Source organism: Equus caballus, chromosome 18 (genome assembly GCF_041296265.1).
Source record: "Equus caballus isolate H_3958 breed thoroughbred chromosome 18, TB-T2T, whole genome shotgun sequence".
Taxonomy (NCBI): Eukaryota; Metazoa; Chordata; class Mammalia; order Perissodactyla; family Equidae; genus Equus; species Equus caballus.
The window spans coordinates 47,792,545-47,817,330 of NC_091701.1; the positions used below are offsets into that span (position 1 = coordinate 47,792,545).

A 24,786-nucleotide genomic window follows, 5' to 3' on the forward strand; every position below is an offset into this window, starting at 1 on the left:
AACAACCCCTCCCTTCTCCTCCCTTCTGTTCTGAGAGATGCAGTGTACTGATAGATATATATACTGAGAGGCGTAGGGCTGGAGATGAGTCAAGACTGTAGCTTGGGTTGGTCCAGATGGTATTTCACATGGTTTTGGGGGGAGACCTCCTGGTTTTGGTCATGGCTACATGTGATTGTGGACTGAATCAAAGTGTTTCTTTGTTATTTGGGAAAACTTTGTGTCTCTCGATTCAGAGGGTCTTCTGGGCAATGTGCCATCCAAAGCCGTGATTCATGTTTGTTGCTCTCAGTGATAACCACTACTGAAAATTTTGTATAAATCAGCATATTTTCTCCTCCTCCTCTTCCTCCTTCTGTTCTCATCTTCCTTGTCTCTTCCTTATTTTCTTCTTTGTGTTCATCTTCTCTCTCACACAAACATACACACACACACACAGACACACTCTCTCTCATTATTAGCAATTTGTGCTAATTTCTGCTGCTTTTTCTTTTTTCTTTCCTACTACTTTAATTGAAAGTTAACAAGAAACCTATCAGGAACATGTAGTCGTCTGTCATTTTTTAACCAGTTAGGTTCCTAATTATAACTTACTTATTTTTTTCTAGATTGAATTTCTTAGATTCCCTACAGTTCTTTTATTCATTCCAGTCTTTCTTATAAGAGACATGTCTAATCCAGATTATATTTAAAGCATAGGGATGATGCATACACTGAAGTACGTAGCAAAGAACATTTTTTTCCTTTTTTTTGTATTGGGAGCCAAGTCACTAGAAATTCCCTGAGTGTACACCTCAATGGTGAGTCAAGGGTCCTCATTTGGCTTATTAGTCAGGTGGTTACACATCCCTATTTGTCCTTAACCCTGGACTGTCCCAGATTGTGCTGTTGTGTTAGTATAGTTATTAATAGTGTTTCTTTCACTCTCAAATCACCCTGGTTTTGCATGATAAATTACGTGATCACCCAACATAAGACTATGAAATATAATTTAAATATGACTCATATATGCCTGAAGGCCTTATTCATGCTTCCCTAGTATCGTGATGTAATTTTAATAGAATTAAACTTGAACAGGTGAAAATTATAGTTAATTAAATTCAGCTACAATTCAGTTACTAATACCCTAATCCTGCTCTCATGACAACTAAATGGGTCATGCCACCAACAATGTTCGGAGCAGACTGCTAAACCTTAATTGGTGGGCTAGTATTTCATGGATGCTGGATAACAATGTCGAATTTGAGTATTTATATAATCAAGTTATTTAAGTCTAAAAATTCTAGAATTTTGGTTCTTCAATTCTAAAGATCTTAGACAGGCCCCATTGGCCCAGAGATTACCTATCAGATGACTGAAATATAGTTGTCCCAACTTTAAAGTCCTCACTCATCCACTTCCCGTGTCTCTAGAGTGGTCACTGATTGTACATTTTGCTACCATGCACAAAGCGAGCCTTGCCAGAGCCTGCCTACACCGTGATTCACTAAGCCTCAATATTTATTAATACGTGAAAGAGGTGATCCTTCACATAGCATATCAGTCAGCACATGTAATAGTGATTGGATGGATGGAACTTTTAGATTAGGATCAGGATAAATAATATTTCTCAAATAATCCAAATGTATGGAGTCAACAGAATTGAGTCCAATCCTCAGTTTTGCTAATTATTGACTCTTGTCTTTGGAGAAGTTACTTAACTTCACTCATCCTTGGTTTCCTTCTATGAAATTGTGATAACACCAAAATCTCAGAGTTGCTGTGAGAATAAGATAAAATAAATGTGAATCACCTAATGAAATCCCTGGCACAATTTCTCTATAAAGTGTAGATGTTATGATTAAGAGAAAATTAAAGGAAGAAGAAAGATTCACTGCTTTTCTTGGAAACTTTTAATATTAATGAACAAGAAAAAAAAGTGGATCAAATGAATTCCTAGATATGTCTGTTTTATGTCAAGGAGAATAGGCTTCAGCCAACAAACGGTAGTACCAGCAAAAATAGAAAGGGGAATAAATTCAAGATGACTGATGACCTAGTAAAGAAGCACATAGAATTTTGAAATCCCCTAACCAGATACACTCTATTTCAGGTTATCAAGAACACCTACAAATGCGGATTCATAGGTGGACTCAAATTCATATATGAGTTTCACCTTGGAGGAACGCCTTTAGCAGTAGTATGACATTACGTATGTTAGTGTCTCTGTTCTGTTAAATATCCTTTATCATAGATAAGAAGTAGATTACAACTTGTTAAGAGAACAACTATACGAGATGGCAGAAACAAGCTGGAATAATGGGGTGGCTCTATTGCCATTCACTTAGGCATAAACTGAATATAAGAGAATGTAGATGTGGCTTGTCAGTAGCATATGCAAAAAAGACAGATTTTAATTGACTGTCACTATATGATTCAACAATGTCATATTCCTGCTGAAAATCTAATAAGCACTTTTTGATATTCAATATAAAATATCCAAACCAAAGCTTCCTATTTCTTATCCACCTGTCTTCCAAGTTACTAATTTGTCTTTTTCTGCCTCCAATCTATGGTTAAAACTTCCATTGAGTTCTTAATTTCTGATGCTGTATTTTTCAATTCTGGAATATCTATTTAATTATTATTATGTAATCTTAATTTTCTTGTGAAATTTTCCATATTTTCGTATACTTTGTTACCTTTTATATTTTCTTAAATATATCAGTCAGGATTATTTTAAAGTCTGTGTCTGCTAATTTAACTATCTACAACATTTGCTTCTTTTCCCTTTTTTTTTCCTCTTGGTTATCAGTGACAATGTTCCGTCTCTTTGCAAGCCAAGCATTTTTTTTAATTGAAAGTCAGGCATTGTGTTTTTAAAAACAAAGGTGAAAAAGCTCAAGATGATATTATTTTCATCAGAAAGGTTCAACCTTTCCTCTGCCAGGCAGACAGAGTGGAGGCGGGAGAGAGAGTGATCGCCTTAATTTAGGGTTTCATGGAGAATCTGCCAGATCCTATTCTCCTCAGCACTGAGACTACAGGAATCTCTACTCCAATTTTCAGAAGTTTTCAGCTTGAAGATTTAGCCTTATACCCTGTTAAGCTTTAGAATTTGGCAAATGTAATGATGAGGAGACTGATCGTATTTGAGTCTACTGAAGTCACCAATTAGATCACCCCAAGGCTGATCAAGTTTTCACTGGTTCACCAAAATTTTCACTGGTTCATCTGTCTCCCATCTGCCAGGGGCCAAGACAGGATCCTTACTCAGTCTCTAACTCACTCCACACAATCCAGCACCTCCAGGGACAAAGCAGTCGTTGCAGATTAGTTTAGAGTCAATTCTCCTTTCCTTTGAGGACTTTTAACTGTTACCTGTCCTCCTCATGGATCTCTGTCTCCTAAGTGTCAGGAGAAAAACATAGGCTATTCCACTTTACTTTTCTGTGTTTGGGTTTATGATTGTAGCCCGCCATCCAGTGAAATTTTGGAACTGAGCAAATATCATGGGGAGAAAATCAAATTTGAGGTCCCACTACTCTCTAATTTTGTCACCTCAGTCCCATGTAACTGCCAAAATTTTGATGTTTTTCTGTCCCCCAGCAGCAGTGCCCTTCCTGGGCTGGGCCCAGAATTTCAGCCTTAGCTGCATCCAGAACTGACAGATCACCTCCAGGGACAGCCTCAACTCCTCAGCTCATGTTCGAAAGGTTCTTGCATTTCCTGAATTATACTCTCTCTAGTAGTTATTGTTTGGTTGATTTCTGATGCCTTACAGATTGTTTTTGTAACTGATCCAGGTTTTCTAATTGTTCTTAGTGGGACCATTGTTCTTCCTCTCACTAAAGCAATAGTCTTATGTAGATTCCAGTTGAGTACAATACAGGTTTTAATAAGTAGAGTCACCTAGGCATTGTGAAAACAATTTAGAGTTGGTTTATGGTTAGAGGGTAAAATTTTCCATTGGAACTTTCTAAGATTTTGATAAAAAGACTCACCTTATGGATCTTTCTACCTGTCTGTCTGTCTATCCATTTATCGATCATCTATCCATCCACCGTCCATCCATCCATCTATCCACCCATCCATCCATCTTGCATTCATGGTAACCAATTAGATTGCTATTGAATGAAGAATGAAAATCAGTGTCTGAAACAAATGAAATAACAAATGGTAAGAATCCAGGTGCTGACGTTTTCATTGTCTTCATGACTAAAATGAATAAACCAAATTGTATGATAGCTATTTAATTCTACAACTGAAAAATTTTGCTTAATCTTAGGTTAGTTAATTTATGCATACTACTATAGATCTGACATTTATTACTTTTAATCCATTACCAACTATTTTATAACGTTCCCCTAAGATTTATTTTACAATCCAGTATTTTTTTCTTTCAACGATGTATAATTGTTGAGTTTTGGGACTATCATAACAATGGAAAATTTATAATGAGAAAAATATGAAAAAAATAATTTATGTAGACATATTTAAATCAAACATTTCTTTTTGAGGAGCAAAAACAGAACGTTTGAAGAAAGGTTATCTCGAATGGAATTTAAAAAACAAGTGAAGAAAACTATCACTGCAATGGGGTGAGAAAGCAGGTAGTTTTGAATAAAGAGAGAAAATGAAGAAGCTACAAGTCAGATCTTTGAGTAATTAACAATATTTTGAAAGAATAAAACCACCATAAGCATTATTAGCATCTATAGGCAAATGCAAGAGTAAAGTTGACCGTGCTTACATTGTAGGATCAATCTCCTCACACTTAAATCAAACTATTGTGAATTTAGAGCTAGTGCCCATTTTCTTAAGTATATAGCAAGATAAAGTAATAACAATAATAATTTTACGTAGATATTTTGTCCTACATTTAGACTGTAATGAGTATTTTATCCATAGTATGCCATTTAATCTTCATAACAATCATTTAAGTAGGTAAACCTAGTCCTGTTTAGTCACAGATGAGTAAAGTAAAGCTTAGACAATGCATTGAGACTTGACAGGTCACAGAGTTTAGTGTCCAAGCTGTGTTGAAAGCCTATGCTCCAAATCAGCATTGTCCAGCAGAACTTTCTGCAATCATGGAAGCGTTCCATATCCGAACAGACTAATACATAGCCACTAGCCACATGTGGAGATTGAGTGCTTGAAACATGGCTGGTGCAACTGAGAAACAGATATTTTAATTTAATTTAATTTTAGTCAATTAAAATTAAAATGGTCACATGTGTCCAGTAAATCCCACACTGGACAGCACAACTCTAGATAATTAGACTATCCTGCCTCTGGCACTGAAAGATCTTGTAGAGGATACAAGAACACCATTTTAGGAACTTTTCTTAGAGTTAATCAGCTAGAATATCACTCCTTGACTTACTTTTAATAGAACTCAATAACGTATATGGAAAAAAATGTAATGTACATATTTGTCTTTATTAGTAAATTTTATGGTAAATAGCTTACTTGTAAGCATTTTGTATGAAATTAACAGTGTATGTCAAGTGCTTTCCTTAAGTCGAAGGGCAATTTCCTCTTTCTTTATTTGAGTTTGCTGTGAGGCCATTTGGACACACACTTAACATCGCACTAGGAAAATAACGGAAAGGAGGAAATACAGGGGAAGCTAGTAGTTTTATATTTACTTAGAATGTATTAGAGGTTGGCATTATCGAGCTAAATGCAATTTTAGGAGAGATCTCCTTCTTCCTTCCGGGTCATGTAGGCAGGGTGTGCTGACTAAGCAGGGTGGCAGCAAAGGACGTTTAATATGATTCTCTAAGGAGCGTGTGAGGTGACTCCTTTCCCCTGCCTGCTCGTCCTTGTGCCAAGTGATTTCAAGCTAATGCTAATGTGCAGGAATCATAGGGTAGGTGTGCTCTGTTCTCTCAAGAATGCCTTCTCACCTCTTCTTCCCTCACTTTTTGAACCAATAGAGCACTTCCTTTACTTAGATAAACACTACAATAATGTTTTGCTTTTTATGTGAAGCCTCAAAAAGCAAACTAATGTTTTCCATTCCTAAGAACACTTTGTAGCATAAAAGCAATGTTTCTGTTTCTGAGAAACCAAATTCCACCGGAATAAATTGGGACTTTTCTACATGCTTTATATTCATATTCTTGACTCTTACAGATTAAAATTATTAAAACAAATGCAAGTAATTCACAGGCTTTAATCCCTCCTTTTCCTCATCAGTGCTGTTTACTTTTTTAGGCTTTGTTCAGAAGTTAAGAGTGGGCTTGATGGTCATGTCTGGAGAAGGGAGTTTGATTGACTGCACATGTGTTAGAGCCATGCATACATTACCAAGGACACTACAAGGCAGAGTGCCCTCAGACACTCACTTCTGAAAAGAGTGGTTGACTCAGGCCCCACCTATACAGAGCTCAGTTCCTAAAAATAGGTGCCAAGTTGCATCCTTTAGACGCAGGGCTAAAATAAATTCAGCCATCCCATCTACTTGCTTGATAGACCCTTCAGTGGAGCTGGCCTCCACTCCGCTTGCTTTCAGGGGACTGGGAAATTTGCTGTACGTGAATCAAGGGAGGAAACTAGTCTGTGAAGAACTGCAAAGATATATGATACTTCCTCGAACTTGGGCTTAAGTCTAAATATTACGAAAGGTATGTGTAATGTAATCGTTGATACGTGTCTGCTTTCAGAGTTTTAATATATTCTTGCTGCTTGCTTAAGATCAATGAAGACCGTGGGTCAAATCATAATTGCTATAAAAAAATATTCAGTTGGATTTTTTTAAATGACAATACTTAGCATTACTTTATATTATTAAATTTAGGGCTTCCTATATTAATCTCTTTGCAAAATCATTAGCATTTTTCATATTTAGTATGGAAGAATAATGAGCCAAACCTGATAAACAGTCAGGAGTGAAAATTAGACTTCAACTTACAGCTAAAAGGGAAAACTGAAAAAAAATTAGTTTATCTTTTATGAGCGTAAATTGATAATATATACAATGAATACATTAAAAAATATAAACTATATTTCTTAGAATTTGTGAGGGAAAGGAAGAATTTAAAATATTTTCAGCTGTTGCAGCTTGGTCAGAGAAATGTATGAAAATTAATCTTTTCCCAGCCTTAGTTTGATTTCGTACTTGTTGAGCCAGCCACAGTCTCGTCTCCTCTGGGAGTATTGCTGGAGTAAGGATTAAAGAATCAGGTTCTTACATGTTTTGCAGAATTAAGAAAAGCACTGCCAGTTGGATCTGCCAGGCCTAATTATAGTAACTACAAACTTAAAGAGAGAAGACTGAGGTTTTACTTTAAAGGTATTATGGCCTATATACTCTTTCAAATGGATTTTTTTCTGTCTTCAATTGCCTGGGAACACCTTAATTTGGTCCTGTTGTGCCTTAAGTGTTTAGATGTTACAGACTGAAGTGATTTGGGAGCGGCATTATACCAGAATCTCTTAAGACACCAACTAAAAGCAAGGACACTTTAAGATTACATAATTCAGGGTTTAAATTTAGCCAGCTGGTGCTGAACTGAAAGATATTTTATTTTTACCAGAGCTCTGTTTGGTCACTGATGAGCTGTAGGTTGTTTGAATTATTTTAAAATTTGATGTGGAGGATGCCAAAGGATGAGTAAAATATTTACCTCAGCTACCTTCACAGCCATGAATTTTAATATGAAAGAGCACCTGTTTTGAGTTTTGGAAGCTATTGCTATCGAGTGGCAAAAATACTGAGTGAGAAATGAGAAAGTCTTGAAGTCTATGCTTAAATATTTCTCAACTTCTCTGCCTAATATTTGAATATTTTGCCTTCTTGCCATCAACATATAAATGAACAACTACATCCATTTTTGAAAGTCAGTCAGCATTTCAGATGTCTGCAATATGGTGAAGTGCCAGCAGTTTGGGAAAAATGTAACCTGGCTTTTGGAGCAAATGTTTCTGCTTTCATCTGGTGTTGGGCATCTTTAAGGTACATCTTCCCTCAATCTCCTGGAAAATAAAAGTAGACATTCTGTCATGATCACGGAGGGCTTTCCTTCAGAAAATGTTCATGTAAAAATGTCAGCCTGGGGCCTCAAGTCTCCGGTGATAACAGAGGAAGAGAGGTTTACTTTGGGTAAAAAGCCCACAAAGTTCGTGGATACTATTACCTTTACTATTGATAGCTGTCTGCTATCTAATCAGTTCCAGAATTCTGCCCCTCACTTACATTTACCACAGTTGAACAGCTTCTGAGCATCAGTATTCTTTTTACTTGTTCGGTAAAATATGACTTAGGACGGGGTTGGACTCCCTGGTAACCTCGGCACTGGCAATTGCTACTTCCTCTGTTCTCTCTCTGTCTGTCTCTCTCATGCACAAACACAACTGCAGACATGAAGAGATCATTTTGTAAGGCCTGTTTGATAGCTAAGAGTTGTGTCTAGATTCACTAATTTATAGAGCAGAGCAGACACTGAAGTGGCTGGTGGTGTAATTCCAAGATTGTTGATTGAACAATCTGTGGGGGACAGAACTTAATTGACATGACATTGCCCTTTTTATTGGCTTCCCTTTTATGAAAGCATTTAAGTTACACTTTGAAATTTAAATTGTAATTTGTTTTTTCCTGCTTCTGAAACAAACCCTTGCTCCAATTAGAATTACAGCTTCATCTCTTACAGAGTGGTGAGTAGCTTCAGACTTTTCTGATTCAGGAATGTGTCTTATAGAACACTTATTTATTCCATATAGGTGCATGGCCTTTATATGACTGTGTGATATGTCATACTGTTTTTTTCCTGACATTACTTCTGACACCAAATATGTGGTGTTCTCTGACACCAACAAATTCTCCAATCCTCTAGTACCAACGGGTGTATAACAATTCAATTCAATTCTCACACTAACTCCCGTAGTTAGAGAAGACCCCACAAGCAGCCCCCACTTCAGCAGCTAACTCAGGGTACAACTCAGGAACAGCCAAATGGAAGAGATGCTGAGGGCAAGATGAGGTGGGGGTGAGAAGGAGTGGCACAGAGCTTCTGTGTCCTCTCTGGGCTCACCACCCATCAATGCATTCACCAGCCTGGAAACTCACCAAACCCTGTTGCTCAGGGGTTTTTATGGAGGTTTCATTTCCATAGGATGATTTACTAAATCATTGGCTATTGGTGACTGAATTCAATTTCTAGCCCCTCTCCTCTTCTCAGAGGTAGGAAGTGGGGCTGAATGTTCTGACCCTCTAATCATTCAGTTTTTCCGCCATCCTGAAGGTGTCTCTGCTCCTCCCGACCCCCATCGGAGGCCAGGAGTTCTCATTAGCCTACCAAAGACACTATCACTCAGGAGATTCAGAGATTCCAAGAATTTCTGTGGCAGGAACTGGGGACAAAGACTAAATATATTTTTTATTATACCACATATGCCCAAAATGTCTCTTTTCCTTTGAAATGCTACCCATGAACTCCAGAATAAAAACTTCATACCATTTACTTTTCTAACCCCTGAAATCTCTCTCTTGCAAATTTAACTAACCCGAGTATTTTTCCATTTGTAAGATATATCAGTAAAAGCACAAAGAACAATGACAATTAGACAGTTGGGCAATGAAAAGAGCAAAGGTTTTGTTTTCTTAACAGAGTTGAAAATCAGCAAATTCAATGAATTATTTGTATGAGTTTGATGCTACAAATGACGGGGTAGCTATATTTAATGATTCTTGGGACTTTGTGGGTCTTAATGATGGCATAAAAATAATCTGCCAGGGAGCAGCACAATAGCTTATCCAAATTCCTGGTGGGGTAGCTGTACTTCTTAAACTGTCACCAAAGATAAAAGGAATTTATCACATGGACAATGCAAAGAACCTCAGTGACTACTTGGTTTTAACACTTTTAAATTCTAGATAGGAAAACTGGAGGCATGGGAACATTCAGTAGTAATTCTTATAAGATTTAAGCAGAGAAACTAGAAGCCAACTCTCTTAACTTATATTAAATTCTAGATAGGAAAACTGGAGGCATGGGAACATTCAGTAGTAATTCTTATAAGATTTAAGCAGAGAAACTAGAAGCCAACTCTCTTAACTTATATTTCAGTACTGTATGTCATTCTGCAAATCTTTGTGCCACAACGTCAAGCCAACCCCACTCCACTCCCATGATTTGGGATGCATTTCGAGGTAAACCTTGATAAAACCCTTTTTTTTTCATCAGTAGCTTTTTGCTGCATTTTAATTTGCACTTCATGTTTTTCTCAAAATTAGAATAAATTGTGGAAAAAGAGACTTGACGCACATATTCAGTGAAAACCCAAAAAATGATGATTGCTTTATTTTTTAATTGTATTAAGCACTTAAGTTTTCTCATCTGCTGTTCGATGAGCTCTTTCCGCTGCCCCCACTGTCTTGTCATTGGACACATCATTTTTCACTGCTCTTTTTGGCTGGCCTTCAAGTAGGTTTTTGTCTTCCACATTGTCCTAATTGTATGCAGGATATGTCCCGTTGCCTGGTGAACTGAATGCTTTAGATGTGTCCGACTGTTCAAAAGTAAATGATGGCCAAATTGCTCCAGGCATACATATGGCTTAAAATAAATGTAATGCTAAAAGAATTTATTTGAGAATTTTCTCTGTTAGTCAAAGATCCAATATCATCTTCCTCCAAAATATAAATATATCAGCATGTGTATTTCTAAATGCGTTAACTTGGTAGTTACCAACACTGAAAAGCTTAAAAAAAAACCACATCACCATTAATTTTAAAAGCAAAGTCCAGCATTATAAATGGTTGCAAAACATGTTTTCACTTAAAGTTCAATAAATGTGAACTGAATATAAAATAACATTTGAATAACAATTATATCATTTTATTTTTTAATTCATAGGAACTTAACTGCATTGAAATAAATTGTAGGTAGAACAAACATAAAGTAGCTGGGTTTTTTAAAAAATTATATTAAATTTTGGTAAGTAGCATCACATTTCCCCGTCGAATTGCACTATAACTTCATGGGTCTTTAGCAATAACTCTGTTGTTGTCACTTATTTTGTTTTTTAGTAAGCTTTGTCATAATAAGAATTCAGCTTTACCTTATCTAACCAGTAAGCCTTTTTGTCAAATAATTACAAGTTTTTAGGTAAGTATAGTACATAAGTGCTCCAGGGAAACAGCAAAAAAAATCTTTGTGTAAAGCTAAGGATCACCTTTTAATTGATCTGTTTTGTATGTTAGAAGTTTTGACAATTGACACAGGGTTTGTATTGTCAAGTTGAAATATTCCAGGAAAGGGACAAGAATAAAGTGAGTTTGTTCAATGTTATTAAAGGAGGGTCAGGTCCAGCTACAAGCTTGATTTAAAATTCACTGCCTCTGCTTCTATTGGATCCTGAGCCATTTTTCTGAGCCCTGTACAGGGTAGAAGACTACTGTTTTCCTACAAGGGGCAAGTCCAGCAGCAGTTTCCAGTTGGAATGCAGAGGACAGAGCTGGGGTGCCAAAGGAAGAGCGACTGGAATCAGTCAGCAGCTTGATTAGCTCCTTCTATCCTCTGTGCCATTGCAGGGTCCTCCGAGGGGGGACACAGCTCCATAGAGCCCTGACTTCCGTAGTAGAAATTATGCTAGCCCTCGGAGTCCCAGGGGACTCAAAAACAGTTATTTTTAGGACTGTAACTACATTAGCGCATGTCTGCTTCAGTCACTGACTCATTCTGGAATGGGAATAATTTCGGGATTCGTCGTTCATCTATCATCCAGAGCGGGCCAACAGATGCAACTTTTATTCTGCAAAATTTCAGAGAAATGAAATTTGAAAGGAAGGCATCTGTTTGTATTTAAGTTACAACTTTTTTTTTCTTGAAAAGATCTAATCCAGCTATTGCAGTTATCAACTTAAAACTACTATTTATAGTGTCTAATACCCTACTTCAAACTTCAATTTTCATTTCTTTTCATTTATTTCACCATTTCAACCCAAATGGCCCCAGCTTCTTGACTATGTTATTATGTTATGGTATTACCATTTCTTTTAATTATCCACAATGTGCTCATATATCTATACACATATATGTGTATGTGTATATGTATATATTATTTCTGCAAAGCATGGTATTGCCTGTCCTTCCATATTGCTTTCTATTTCTTTCATATTCTCAAAGTCCATTTAGATGGTCAAAGAAAGATGAGCAGTCCTCAAGCAATAACCAATAATCACAATATCATTCATAATGACACCTCTTTGTACCCTTTGTGTAACATTGTGTAGAGAGCCTGACATGGAATTTTGTAAACATTTGTATTGAGAAAATGTCAAGCTGTATTTTAATAACCATAATAATTTTCTACATGATTATTCTTCCAGGAATAGATCTATAAAAGGAATTCCAGGAGTTGTTACATAAAATTTTATTATTGATATTATCTTTACATTTTGATCAATCTGAATAGTTCTTGAAATTAGAAAGATTTCACAAATGGTGTGCTATGTTCTCTCTTTCCCTTTCTCTTTTCTTCCTTTTTGTCCCATTTCTATTAAAGATATCTGCAAAATATTGCCTAACACTAGATGTTAACTATCTATCCTTAAGATGTATGAATGTCCTCAATTTACCAGAATCAGAAAATCATCATCTCCTAGGGCCAGAAGAGGTTCCAAATGAACCTCACGTAATACTGTACTGGGAAAACAGAAAATACTCTCAGGTAAACCCTAATTGTTTGAACACAGACTTTGGAACCAGACTGGGTTTGAATTCTGGATCTTACGCTTACCTACTGGTTGACTTTGGCTAAATTATTTACTATCTCTGTGTCTATTTCCTCATCTGAAATTGGAGATACTAATAGTATCTATCTAAAAGAGTTGTTTTGAGTATTAGATAGATTCATATTTGTAAAGTGACTAAAGCAATAGTATCTGGTACATAGTAAGTGCTATGCTGTATAAGCTTCTTCTATTGTTTTCATTATTGTTATCATTTAATACATGAGGGTAATGTAACATAATAACCATTATCTTGTCCCAGAGAGCAAGATCTATAAAGTACCAAGTTATCCTAGGTGCTAAACATTCAAAATAACACCACAGTAAAAACTGTTTAAGGGAGAAAACTGTCTCCCTGATTTAATAGGTTGTTCTGTTGAAAAAGGCATCCTCAAGTTTCAGAGATGCACTCTTGAGCTCAAATTAAATTTCTATCCTCCCTGGAGTTTTAGAAAGCTATTAAGTGCCCTCTTTCTATTATAATCATCCCGACACTTGAAACTAAAAACATTTCGGTTATCCTTGGTCATGTCAACATCACATTACTTCAAGAAGCTAAATTCTTCAGTGACCTCAACCCAAGGATTCCATCTTCTTTCCGATGGAGCTGCTCCCAGCCATGCATTGGACCTAGTCATTACTTTGACTTAGTTCTTGGACTCTCAAAATATTCTCTTAGATCACAATTTTGTTTCTTTTCAACTAAAACTGATCTTGACCCTCAGCATAGTCTTCCCATTCTCAACACATCCTGCCCATCAACCCCTCTGCCTTTATTTGCCTCCTCTCTCTGTAACTTGGATCCACTCACAATGTCTGAGTAAAGATGGAAAGAGAACTCTGAGGAGGGAGGGAGGCACTGAAAGATAGGGCTGTGGGGACTACGCTGTTTATCAAGGGAACCTAAAGCAGCAAAGGCACGGAAGAATCCAATAGTTGGAGAGAAAGCAAAAGATGATGAGTCCGTGAAATGGTACAATCCATCAGGTTTGAGAGATGAAGCTAAGATATAAACAGTAAAATAAATCACAAGGTCCGAAGTAAGGAGGACTAAAGACAAGATAGGATGGAGCCTGGAATGGACCAGGGCACATTTCAAAACTAAGACCAAGAACAATTCAAGAGTGTTGGAGGCCTGGTATTAAGGGCTCCTGACTCCAGGCTTCAGGGATAGGTCTAAGAGCTTAAAGGAACCATGCCAGACCTAATGCTCACTCAGCCTGGGCCCCAGTGTCATCTGGAACAGTGCAGTTTCCATTGACCCCCGTTTCATTTATCCCCACATTCTTGAGCTAACCACCTCACCAAAAGCCGATTCAGCATTGTCCCCATAACCTGCTATTTTTGCTCCCATTCCAGGCTGTGGAATATACATATATAGTTATAGTTATATATCACTAATATATAGGTATCAGCTTTTATACATATAAACTATATATAACATTAAATGTATATAGTTAAAAATTCACACTTTTGCACATATGCTAATATTCAACAATCATTTTATTTACTTTTAATTGACTCTTTAGCACATTCACCATTATTCCTGACAATCCTAGATGTTCTCTATTGTAATATACAGCTGGAAAATTTGAGAATGGGAACAAGTTTATGGGTAATTTTTTTTTTTAAAGGCCATGTTGGGTTTTAAAAGGTTTGGCAACATAAAATTAGGGCTTAACTAGTTACTAGAGCTATACTTTGGGTGTAATACGAATGAAGCTGACATCTGATGGAATGTGTGTGGTAAGACAAATACAGAAGACTGCGGATGGAGCCCAGGAGACTATACATGGCTGGGTGTCAGGAGTTGTGTATGTTTCAGGAGACTGGTCAAGCTAGAGGAGTGGTATTTGTGTCTGGTCTAAGCCACCCACCAAATCCACACTCAAGTTTGAGATTTTATAAAGAGCAACGCAGAAAGTGCTGCCAAGCACCAGCATTTTTAATTCTTCCTTCTAAGATACTTTCTGAAATGGCAAGTGTCAGGCTTGGTGAGGTTTATGACATTCTCCTCAGGCCGTGCACTGCTGGTGAAAGGGACCTAGGGCTTTCTACCACATCTGCTTTCCTGGGCAGCCTTCCAACTCAGAAGTGCACTGGGGCACCCTGAAAACCTACTGAGGTCTTCCTCCCAGATTTCACAAAACAAATAGGATACTACTTGTATTTAAATGGTCTTCTAAGGAAAAATGTGTGTGCATGTGTGTGTGTGTTTGCATGTTCTATCTGTACTTCTGTACTTGGTCCCTGGGCTGGGGAGGCTAGTTATTTATTCTGGACAGAACTGTGATGGAGACATGAATGTATTTGGAATTTTTTAGCTATCACACTTTTCTAATTGCTTTCTGCAAATATGTAATAACAGGAGAATTTCTGGCAGAAATTTAATTTGGCAGAAAGCCCAAAGTTGACTGGTTGCACTTTCCAAGCAAACATTTTTGTGCAGTTCTGATTTTCATCTGCTCCTGTGGTGTCCTACTGAGCAGTTTTGGTGATGAGCTGGATTTCAATGTGGGAGACTCACAGGTTCACAGGCAAGAAGTTTATTTTTGCTTCCTCCTGGAAGCTCTAATCCCAATTTTCACATAACTTCTCTGTGCTGCTTAAATAACTTCTGTTGCAGAATTTAGAACTTGTTTTCTACTCTTTAAAAGAAGTCATAGAGAGAAGGTAACAAAATCTGTCAACAGGAACCATAAAAAGATGGGTATTGAATTTTATAATATTATTTCAAGGCAAATTCATTCAATAAATGTTTAATGGGCATCCACTGTGTATAAACCGTGATGTCAAATGCTAAATAGCTGTGAAGTTGGCCATGTTAATCTCAACTGTCAGTTTACCTTTTGGCAATCTAGGAATTTTAGTTTCAGGTAATAATAAAAATTTAATAATCAGTTCTGCATAAATGTTAGGAAAGGCTCTGGCACTCATTATTAGGGAAAGCACAAGCCTCTCATTCTTAGAAATGCTTTATATTTCTCCTACCCCCACAAAAGGGCCAATAAGGACCATTTCTGGCTGCTGAGTGACGGTCATCCTTCCACATTCACAATGTATGTGTTGCCATTTTGTAAACTGATGAAGTTAAGAGATTCTTTGACTGAAATCACGGTAGATAGGGTTATGCAGGCTGCTAGAAGACTTCAGAGGTGGAAACTGATGCTGAGTCCTGGCTAGAGGTTGATAACCTGTAGTAGTAGTTAAGTGTGTAAAATTTTTAAAATGGTCGTTAAAGACAAACAAGGAAATGCTTAACTTTACAGCCTAAGTTTCCTTTCAGGTGAGTCGTCCTAACACAGTGGGAGGTCATACTAAGTTGAGATGACTTGTCGCTCTGCCCAATGCTTTTGGTGCTCAAAAGGAATAGTCTAGGAAAGTGATTCTATTTTAAAATTGTGAAAGCCTAGCTTCATATGTAATTTTACAAAGAGACCCAATACATAATTTTGTAATTCCTTTTTACATTTCATTCCCCCCACCTTCCCTCCTCTCACCTTCTACTAGATTTTAAATACCGTTGGTTTAGGAAAACTTTTGTTGCCAAGTTTTAATTAAATTCTTTGTTGCTCACAGATGTTACTGTCAATGTGCAAGGAAAAGGGCAAGTTTCAATCTGAATAATATTTAAATGCTGATTTTTACACTTTGCTCTTTAAAAACAGAAGTGAAATAAGCAGCATAAACTGAGTTCCTCTACTTAACAGGATTAGATTTTGAGTCTGAGGGAAAAGAAACAAACGCCAATGCCAAATTTTTAAAGAAAAATAGCTATAAATAACTTAAGGGACGATGAGACTGGCTAACTATGTACACTGGGTATCTTAGGCAGGGGAGACTATTAGATTACGTGCACTCTTTGGACTTTTCCTAGTACCAGCATATCATTATGAATCTGACATCATCTCTTTCTTTTGAAATTACAGACTACATTTGTACACCAAGGGCATTTAGGGCATGGTAATGGTGACAGGGGAAATAACACAGCACCTGACAGATTCAAAGTTTTGATACAATAAAATTATTATAGCTTTAATTTATCAACATCGCTGTTCTAAATGTAAAAGACTGTTCACATTATCCAGTGTCCTCTACCATGTGGGGGACAGTAATCAGAAAGCAGTGTGAGGATACAAACATTTGAACTAGATGCCAATGACCTTTCATCTTAGAGCACGTTAGAAGAACCTGTACTTTGGTAAGAAAAACAGTATCCTACGTGGATTCTTAACATTTCTGCTTAATGTTAGCAGTTTTATCTTCTCACCCAAGATTAAATGAGTAAAGAACACATCGTTTTGAAAGTGCTCATTTCTTGAGGTAGAATCTTTCTTAGTCCATCACTGTTCTGTAGGAGTGAATTTACTTCCAGAGGAGTTGGTTACTCACCAAGCCGATGTGTTGCATTATTTAAACATTCGCACTTTTCTCCTTGATTGCTTAGCTCTCCCAAATAACGTTCTGTGAAAGCATGTGGAATTAGCGTGGTTTCCCTTCTTTGACTGAGTCTATCAGCCACCAAATTCAAAAGAAAACATATCAAAGTAGGCTGCTGTCTGTGGACCTAGGCAGAGAAAGCAATTTAAACAAAGACTTTCTTAGGGTCGTTGAAAAGAACTTGTATAAATTCAGAGACTGAATTTCTCTAAGACAAAAGGTGGGTTGAATTAAATACATTTTAATATTCAAAGGAAAAAGATGATTAGTAGGAGAAAAGCTGCCACAGCATCAATTCTCTGAGTCAGTGACAGTCAGAATTTGATGATTTAGCTTTCTTTTAATCTCCTTTGCCAGAATAAATTTCAGATGCTAACGTTAACAGAGAGGTGAATCTCGGAAACAGGGTGAAGAATCAGTGAATTCTTGAGAAACAGATCCAGAAATCTCTGGCTATTCCAGAACACTAGCACAGAAATGGTTTAAGGTAATGGGAAGAAATTAATTTTCCTACCTCTGCTTTTGCTTGAACAACTTACAGGTGGACATGCCAGGAAGCTATTTTTCAAAGCTGCAGTTATTAAAGCTTCATCTCCATTATGTTCCTGTTACTTATTTTTGATCTGTTGAGTGCCAACAGCACACTTGGAGCTAAACAAAACAGTTCAGTACACATGAACTAGCTTCATATGGGATTTTACAAAGCCAACGAGAGACAAAAGTGGATCGTTTTAGGGAAAGACAGACTCTTACCTGGTTTGCATGAGTCATCTCCATCTATCAGCAAATTGCTTTGACCCCAGAATGAAATCACTTTCTGCATATTCTGAAGGCCCTGTTGGACATTTTAACCAGTCTGTTTCTGTAATGCCTTTCAGAGGCGTGTACATTTCCTGCTAATCATGGACTGAGCTTGACAATTGTCTCTCTATAGCTGAAGGAGGGAGTACATTTGCTTGCCATTTCTCAAGTTCCAGCCTAGAAAAACAGGAAGAAGATGACGTTCTGACAAAGGCACTGCCCACTAGAAACCGAGCCACATGTGAAGGAGGATTGAGAGAGCTGGGAACTGCAGGGAAGTTTGGGAAAAGGAAAAGCAGAATTGAAGCAGAAGGAATGAAAAAAGGAGTACGTTAGGAAATAATGGGTGACAAAAAGAAGCTATATCAAAGAGGTAGCAACTCAGGGAGAGGTGGAATAATGTAAAATGATATGAAATTTGAGGATTTTCTAGAACAGAGACTTTAGGAAGAAAGGGATGGAAATCAATTTAAATAGAAGGAATACTCAAATTAAATAGAAAGAATACCTATATTCAAACCAACTCTTTGTCTAGAGATGTTCCTCACAAGGTAGTTTCGCAGTGCATAAGTACTTAGTGGAGCAACAGAGGAATGAATCATAAATGAGGAATCCAGGATCCTTCTCTTTGTTTTTGGTGGGCAGCAGAGACTTAGGGAACGGCCCAGTCATCACCACGCAGCTGGTCCAGGCCAGGGTTCACTGTGCCAAGTCCACTGCTCAGAGGCACCTTAGGGAAATGAAAAAGGTGAGTAACTTTGAGTGATGGCTTCATGATTTAGCTAAAATATATACAGCAAGGGAAAATGTGAAGAACCATTAGTGGGTGAAAAGGAACAGATCTGTCCCTAAAGTGGGAGATACTAGGGTGACTTTCATGAACTTTACATTTTCAGAGGACTGCCATGTTGCTGGCTGGTGAACAATTGGTGGTTCATCAGCTAGTGTCAAAAACACAGATAAACCAATGCTTTGAATATCATATACATAGAGTTAGTAATTTCTTCTCTTATATTCTTTCTCCATCCCTGTGCCCATATGAGTAGGATGATGCCACCTTTCTTACCCCAATCTCATGGTGTAATCATCTATTCTTTCATGATTTATTGTGTTCTCCTTGTTTCAGGCAACATGGTGGATGCTTGGCTTATAAAGAGGATTCTTGGTTTGATAAGAGTCTCCTTACAGAAGGCTTTAGATTCAGGTGGACCATTTGGAAAAATTTCATAACTTTTCTTATTCTCAGACTTTTAGCATCTCAGATTATCTGGATGATAATACCGAGAGTCTATAATAATGCCTAGGGTGACTGGAAGCTAGTGAGTATTCATTATTTACTACATGCAAGATACTATGTAAAACTTTACTTTTATGAAATCTCCTTCAGTGCTCACAGGCAATCATAGGATATAGGCTACATTATCATTCTCATTATATAGGTAAGAAGGAAGCTTACAGAGGTTAAGCAATTTGCTTAAAGTCAAAAGTAATTATCAGAGATAGAAGCTTCTGGGTCCAAAGTTGATGGTTAATCTCTTTGGGGGTCTTCCTCATCCAGGATAAAGTGCCCAAGCCAGAACCTGGTGCAAAACAGGTTTACAAAATTAGTTTAGCTCTGCCCTGTGGTGGAGGATCTTGCATGTTGGTGGAGGGTGAGAGAAGTGGGGAGGACAGAGGGACTCAATGATATAATAAAAAGTAATAAGAAAAATAGAAGAATAACTTTAAAATTTTGGGAGAGCACAGCAGAGGGAGCTACTCACTGCCTGGGTTAAGTGGGAACAATCTGAAGAGAAATTGAGCTACTATGAGGCTATATGTAAGCGACTCTTCAGCCTCATCAAGTCTGATTGGCTTCATCCATTTTAATCTAATTTTGTCTCAGGATAAATAAACGTGGTTTTGGTGTTGGGGATGTGGTGTGTCTGCCACCAAGCTTCTCAAGACTCCTTACCTAAGGAGGGCTCCATTTGGTGTGTCTTCAGACAGGCCCACTTCCTTAGCGGGCCCAGCCATCTGGGAACTAGTTTTATTCAGAAGTCAGTATGTTGAAATGTTGCCACCTGTTGTGTTTCTGTTTTTAGAGAGAAGGCCAGATCAACACTTCTTAGAATACTGTATTTCTTGAGGATCTCTCTGATGTTTTTCTTTTCTTCTGTTTTCAAGTACAGCAGAACTGAATATAATGGTGATTAATTCATGCCCAGCCCTGAGCACTGTGCTTGGCCAACAGTAGAGGTTTATTGAATGTACGATTAAAGCTTTGAGAGGAAAGTTTATCAAATACCATCATTGTATACCTGGGATGCAGATTTAAACAAGAGGACACTTTGATGGAAGCATGACACCACCTCCCGTGCCCTGGGGCTGAATAGATTAACAGAAAATAAGAGAAATGGTCTTTGCTTTGCATTTTCCTTCCCTTATAGTAAAGTTCATCCCTCTCCCTGTGAGCTTGGATCAATACCTAACCCCATCTCAAGTTTGATCTCTATGGTGACTGAAGAACTATAACTGAAGAATTTACTTTGACTCCTAACTATAAACTCAGCCTTATAAGGCAGAAAAAGGAGCCCCTTAGAGTTGCAGAAATTCAGCTTATTGGTTTCCCTTTGATTTATCCCTAAATTCACTGAATAAATGTCTAGAAAGAATTTGTGTGTAGATATTTAAGAAGCAAAAGGGAAGATACATATCCTTAATTAAAAGTTATAATAAAATGTTATATTTTATGAAAAATATTTACATAAGGGACTGTAGAGAGTTCAATAGCCTTGTATTCAGAAATACCTAAACTCAGTTCCAGGCTCAGCCACTTACTATATGACTTTATTTTTATTTTTATTTATTTTTAATTTTTTTGAGGAAGATTAGCCCTGAGCTAACATCTGCTACCAATCCTCCTCTCGTTTTTTTTTTTTTTTTTTTTTTGCTGAGGAAGACTGGCCCTGAGCTAACTTCCATGCCCATCTTCCTCTACTTTATATGTGGGATGCCTACCACAGCATGGCGTGCCAAGTGGTGCCATGTCTGCACCCAGGATCTGAACCAGCGAACCCTGGGTCACCAAAGTGAAACATGCAAACTTAACCACTGCGCCACTGGGCTGGCCCCTGACTTTATTTTTAGAATGTTACTTTCTTCATTAGTAAATGGAAATAATACCACCTATCAGATATGATTGTTGTACGAATTAGTGCGATAATACATGTAAAATGATTAACACATAATTGACATTCATTAACAGTAGTTATCATTCTTATAAAGCAATATAAATCTGTGCTCGGAAAATGTCTAATAAGAGACTTATGTTGTAAAAATACGCATCATCTACAGGCATTTAATGGTTCTAATTTATTTGACCATTTCAAAGAAATTTAAGTCATTTTATTCTATTACTGATTTTTTTAACTGGCCAATTCTTTAACTAAACTAAGTAATTAATTCAAACATTTAACAGCAATATGATTAAATTTCAAATATGCCCAAACTAGCAATATTAATGTACTGGTGATTATCTAATTTCTGACTAAATTCTGTTCATTCATAACTGCTCTAGTACCAGGAGCACTTCATGTGCGATGCTAGGAGCCGCAGAAAATGGAATTCAAGTTTATATTACAATAAGTTATTATAATTAGAAATGGCAATTCTGTTACCCAGAGAGATGACAATCTAAATGGGCATTTAAGCTGAGTCGGATCTATAAGTAGGTGGACATTTCTTCAATGGCATGAAGAATAACTTCAAAGATGTTTCCATCACAGGGTGATTTGTGTATATAAGTCTTTGAGATTCAGGGGATCTGGAACTGAAATATGCTTTAAAGAGAATCTACTGTGTAGTGATTCCTTACTCGTACAGGTGTATGTAGGTGTACAGTGGATGCTTGTGTTAGTTTCCTGTCGCTGCTGTAACAAACTACCACAAACAATAGTAGCTTACAATAGCACAAATCTATTACATTACAGTTTTGGAGGTCCAAAGTCCAAAATGAGTTTTACTGAGTCAAAATCAAGATGCTGGCTGGGCCATACTTCTTCCAGAAGCTCTAGGAGGATCTGTTTCTTTGTCCTTCTGAGCTTCTAGAACCACCTGCATTCTTTGACTCATGGACTTTTCCTCCACTTTCAAAGCTAGCAGTGTAGAATCTGCTTCTCTCTCATTCTCTCTCTCCTTCTGCATCTGTTATCACTTCTTTCTCACTCTGGCTCTCCTGCCTCTCTCTTTCACTTATGAGGACCCTTGTGATTACACTGAACCCAGCTGGATCATCCAAGATACTCTCCGCATTTCAAGATTCTCAACTCAATCACATCTGCAAAGTCCCTTAAGCCATGTAAAGTAGCATATTCACAGATTCTGGAGATGAGAATGTGAACATCCTTGTAAGACCAACATTTTTTCTATCACAACACTAAATCTTATCTTCTTCCTCTAACAGGCAACTGGATGTACAGGATCTCTGCCAGTATCTGGTTAACTAGGAGAATACTGGTTAGGGAAGAAGTTGGTAAGGGAGCAAGAACTAATCTTTTTTATTACACTTAGAAATCCATTTTTGTTATTTAGAAATCCATTTTTGTTAATGTATAAAGTATGGTAATCAGAGGAATGAATGGATTTTTGAGACAGTGACAAGTGTACATGCAATAGCAGGATGCGTTTGGAGGGGAAAAGGACTATAGGGAAGTTAGTTTAAAAAGTGGTACATGATTCACTATGTTCATATGCTGCATGAATGCCACAATATAGTATTTGTGCTGTCATGGCATACACTTCCATTCATTTCACTCTTTGCCCTTTTTCTCCGTGTTTTTAAGAACTGCAAATTAATGCAAGATTGTGCTACACACTTGCTCTTTCATTTTATTCTCCATTTATTTCTTGGTTTTATAATATTCAAATGAGGGTAAAATATATAAAACTCAAATTGATTACAAATTTGACTTGGCAGCAGCATTCTGAATGTTTAAAAGAGATGAATTTTGTTATCAGCTGAGGGATATGCAAATATTAAGAATTATAGAAAATATATTCATGCTAATGGCTCTGAGCCTGTGATACGTCCATCGGCATGGCATCTTGTACACAAATCGGAGCTGGGTTATAGATCATATATTTAGATTTCATAGAATTTAGTTCATCATTCTCCCAATTTACTTTCAAATCAATTTTACAAGGACTAAGGAGTTGACTTCTTTATAATGCATCCAGAATATAAAAGCGAGGCTATGATGTGTCACCAAAAGTATGCTTGCCTTCTTGAAGCTGGTGTCTGTGTTTGTGTCAGCTTTGTGGGCTTCCATGTGACATGCCAGGTCACTCTCTGCCTAGCTCCTAGCTCAGACTAAATAAAGGCTTCTTGAATTGATTTTAGAAAATTTCAAAGAAAGATCACTGAATTCTCGTTTTTCTGCTCAAGGATTCAAATTACTATTAAACTTAGGATTTCTTTTGAGTCATAATCATACACTGGATTAGCTATCTAGGACTATTTTTGTATTTTTTAAAATTGCATATGCAATATGACTCAGTTCACAACAGAAGAAGGCATGTCTTTGTTGTTTGAATTTTCCTGCATCTGTTTACTGGAGAAGGTGATTGGGTTTGGTTTTTGGTTTTTGGACACTTGTGCTTCTTAATCAGTAGCATAGAATTGTAGTTAGTTCACAGAACCTGGAGCCAGACTGCCTGTCTTCCCTTTCCAGCTCCGAAGCTCACCAGCCACCTGACCTTGAGCAAGTTTTATAACCTTTCTGTGTCTCTGTTTCCTTATCTGTAAAATGGAGATAAAAAATAAAAATAGTCTCTACCTCATAGTGTGGTGGAGAGCATTAAATGGATTAATGTCTGACACATAGATAACACTTTATACATATTTACTTTTTTTTTTGCTTATGAATCATTCTTTTGAGTCCTTTATCCATTTTTCAATAATGTTAGCAGGGTTTTTTTCTGACCTGTCAGCATTCTTTACTGAAAATTAACACTTCAGCCTATTTATTATAATGATCTGCCCCCCAGTTTTCCTTTTGTCTTGTACTTTTTTTTTAAAGATTTTTTTCTTTGAATTTTTTATGCTTAGAAAGTCCAACTGAAATCATTTTATCAAGGACTTATTTTTCTCTGAATATTTTTCATCATTTTAGAAAACATTTAACTTTTTATTCCATCTATGACTTCATTTGCAACAGGCGGTGATGTTTTTCTCAAAATCATTACCCAAGTTTCCGAACGTGATTTGTTGGCAATGCTGCTGTTTCACCCTCTTTCTGCATCTTTCTCTCTTCCACATACTCACATGGCCAACTCCTTATGTTTCAGTGCAGATGTTCTACTTCTCACGATGCCTTCCCTGACACTGTCTCACTGACACACCCAGGTGGATGATGTCTTCCCCTGGAGGCTCCCAGCTCACCCGGTGCAAACCCATTAACTCCTAAGTTATAGTTGCTTGTCTCTCTTTCCAACTAGACTGAAAGCTCAGGAGCGTAGTGAGTGTGTCTTACGCTCATTGTAGATAATCAGTATTTTTTTAATAATGAAAAAATATACTAAAGTAAACCTTATTGAGTATATAATTCAAATCACTAATTTTTGAAATTTCCTATGGCAAAGATGGAGGTAGATATGGTAATATCACCCACAGCAATTATATTCCTGTAGAGGTCTCATTTTTCTTGTTAGTGATGGTCTTTATACATTTCTGTCCTTTCCTAGTCAGCATGTGGAGGTCCACAGTTGTTGCAACTTCCTAGTGGGATGGTATTTTCGATCTATAGACTAGCCCTCTATCTCATTTAATAGACTTTGTCTTCAAT

At 37.1% G+C, this 24,786-nt stretch overlaps 1 protein-coding gene across 4 annotated transcripts in view; it reads left to right on the plus strand.

The window, feature by feature from the left end:
- XIRP2 (xin actin binding repeat containing 2) overlaps positions 1-24,786 on the plus strand; it is a 280,948-nt gene that overhangs the window by 201,679 nt on the left and 54,483 nt on the right. The window contains exons 1-2 of one of the 4 annotated variants that reach the window (XM_005601559.4): positions 6,437-6,614; positions 7,835-7,945. The exons of 1 other annotated variant lie outside the window; for it this stretch is intronic. The gene's annotated coding sequence lies outside the window, so the exon portion shown is untranslated. Of the gene's footprint in view, positions 1-6,333; positions 6,615-7,830; positions 7,946-24,786 lie in introns of those variants that run through there. 2 more of the 4 variants (XM_070241988.1, XM_005601558.4) reach the window with 2 other exon arrangements.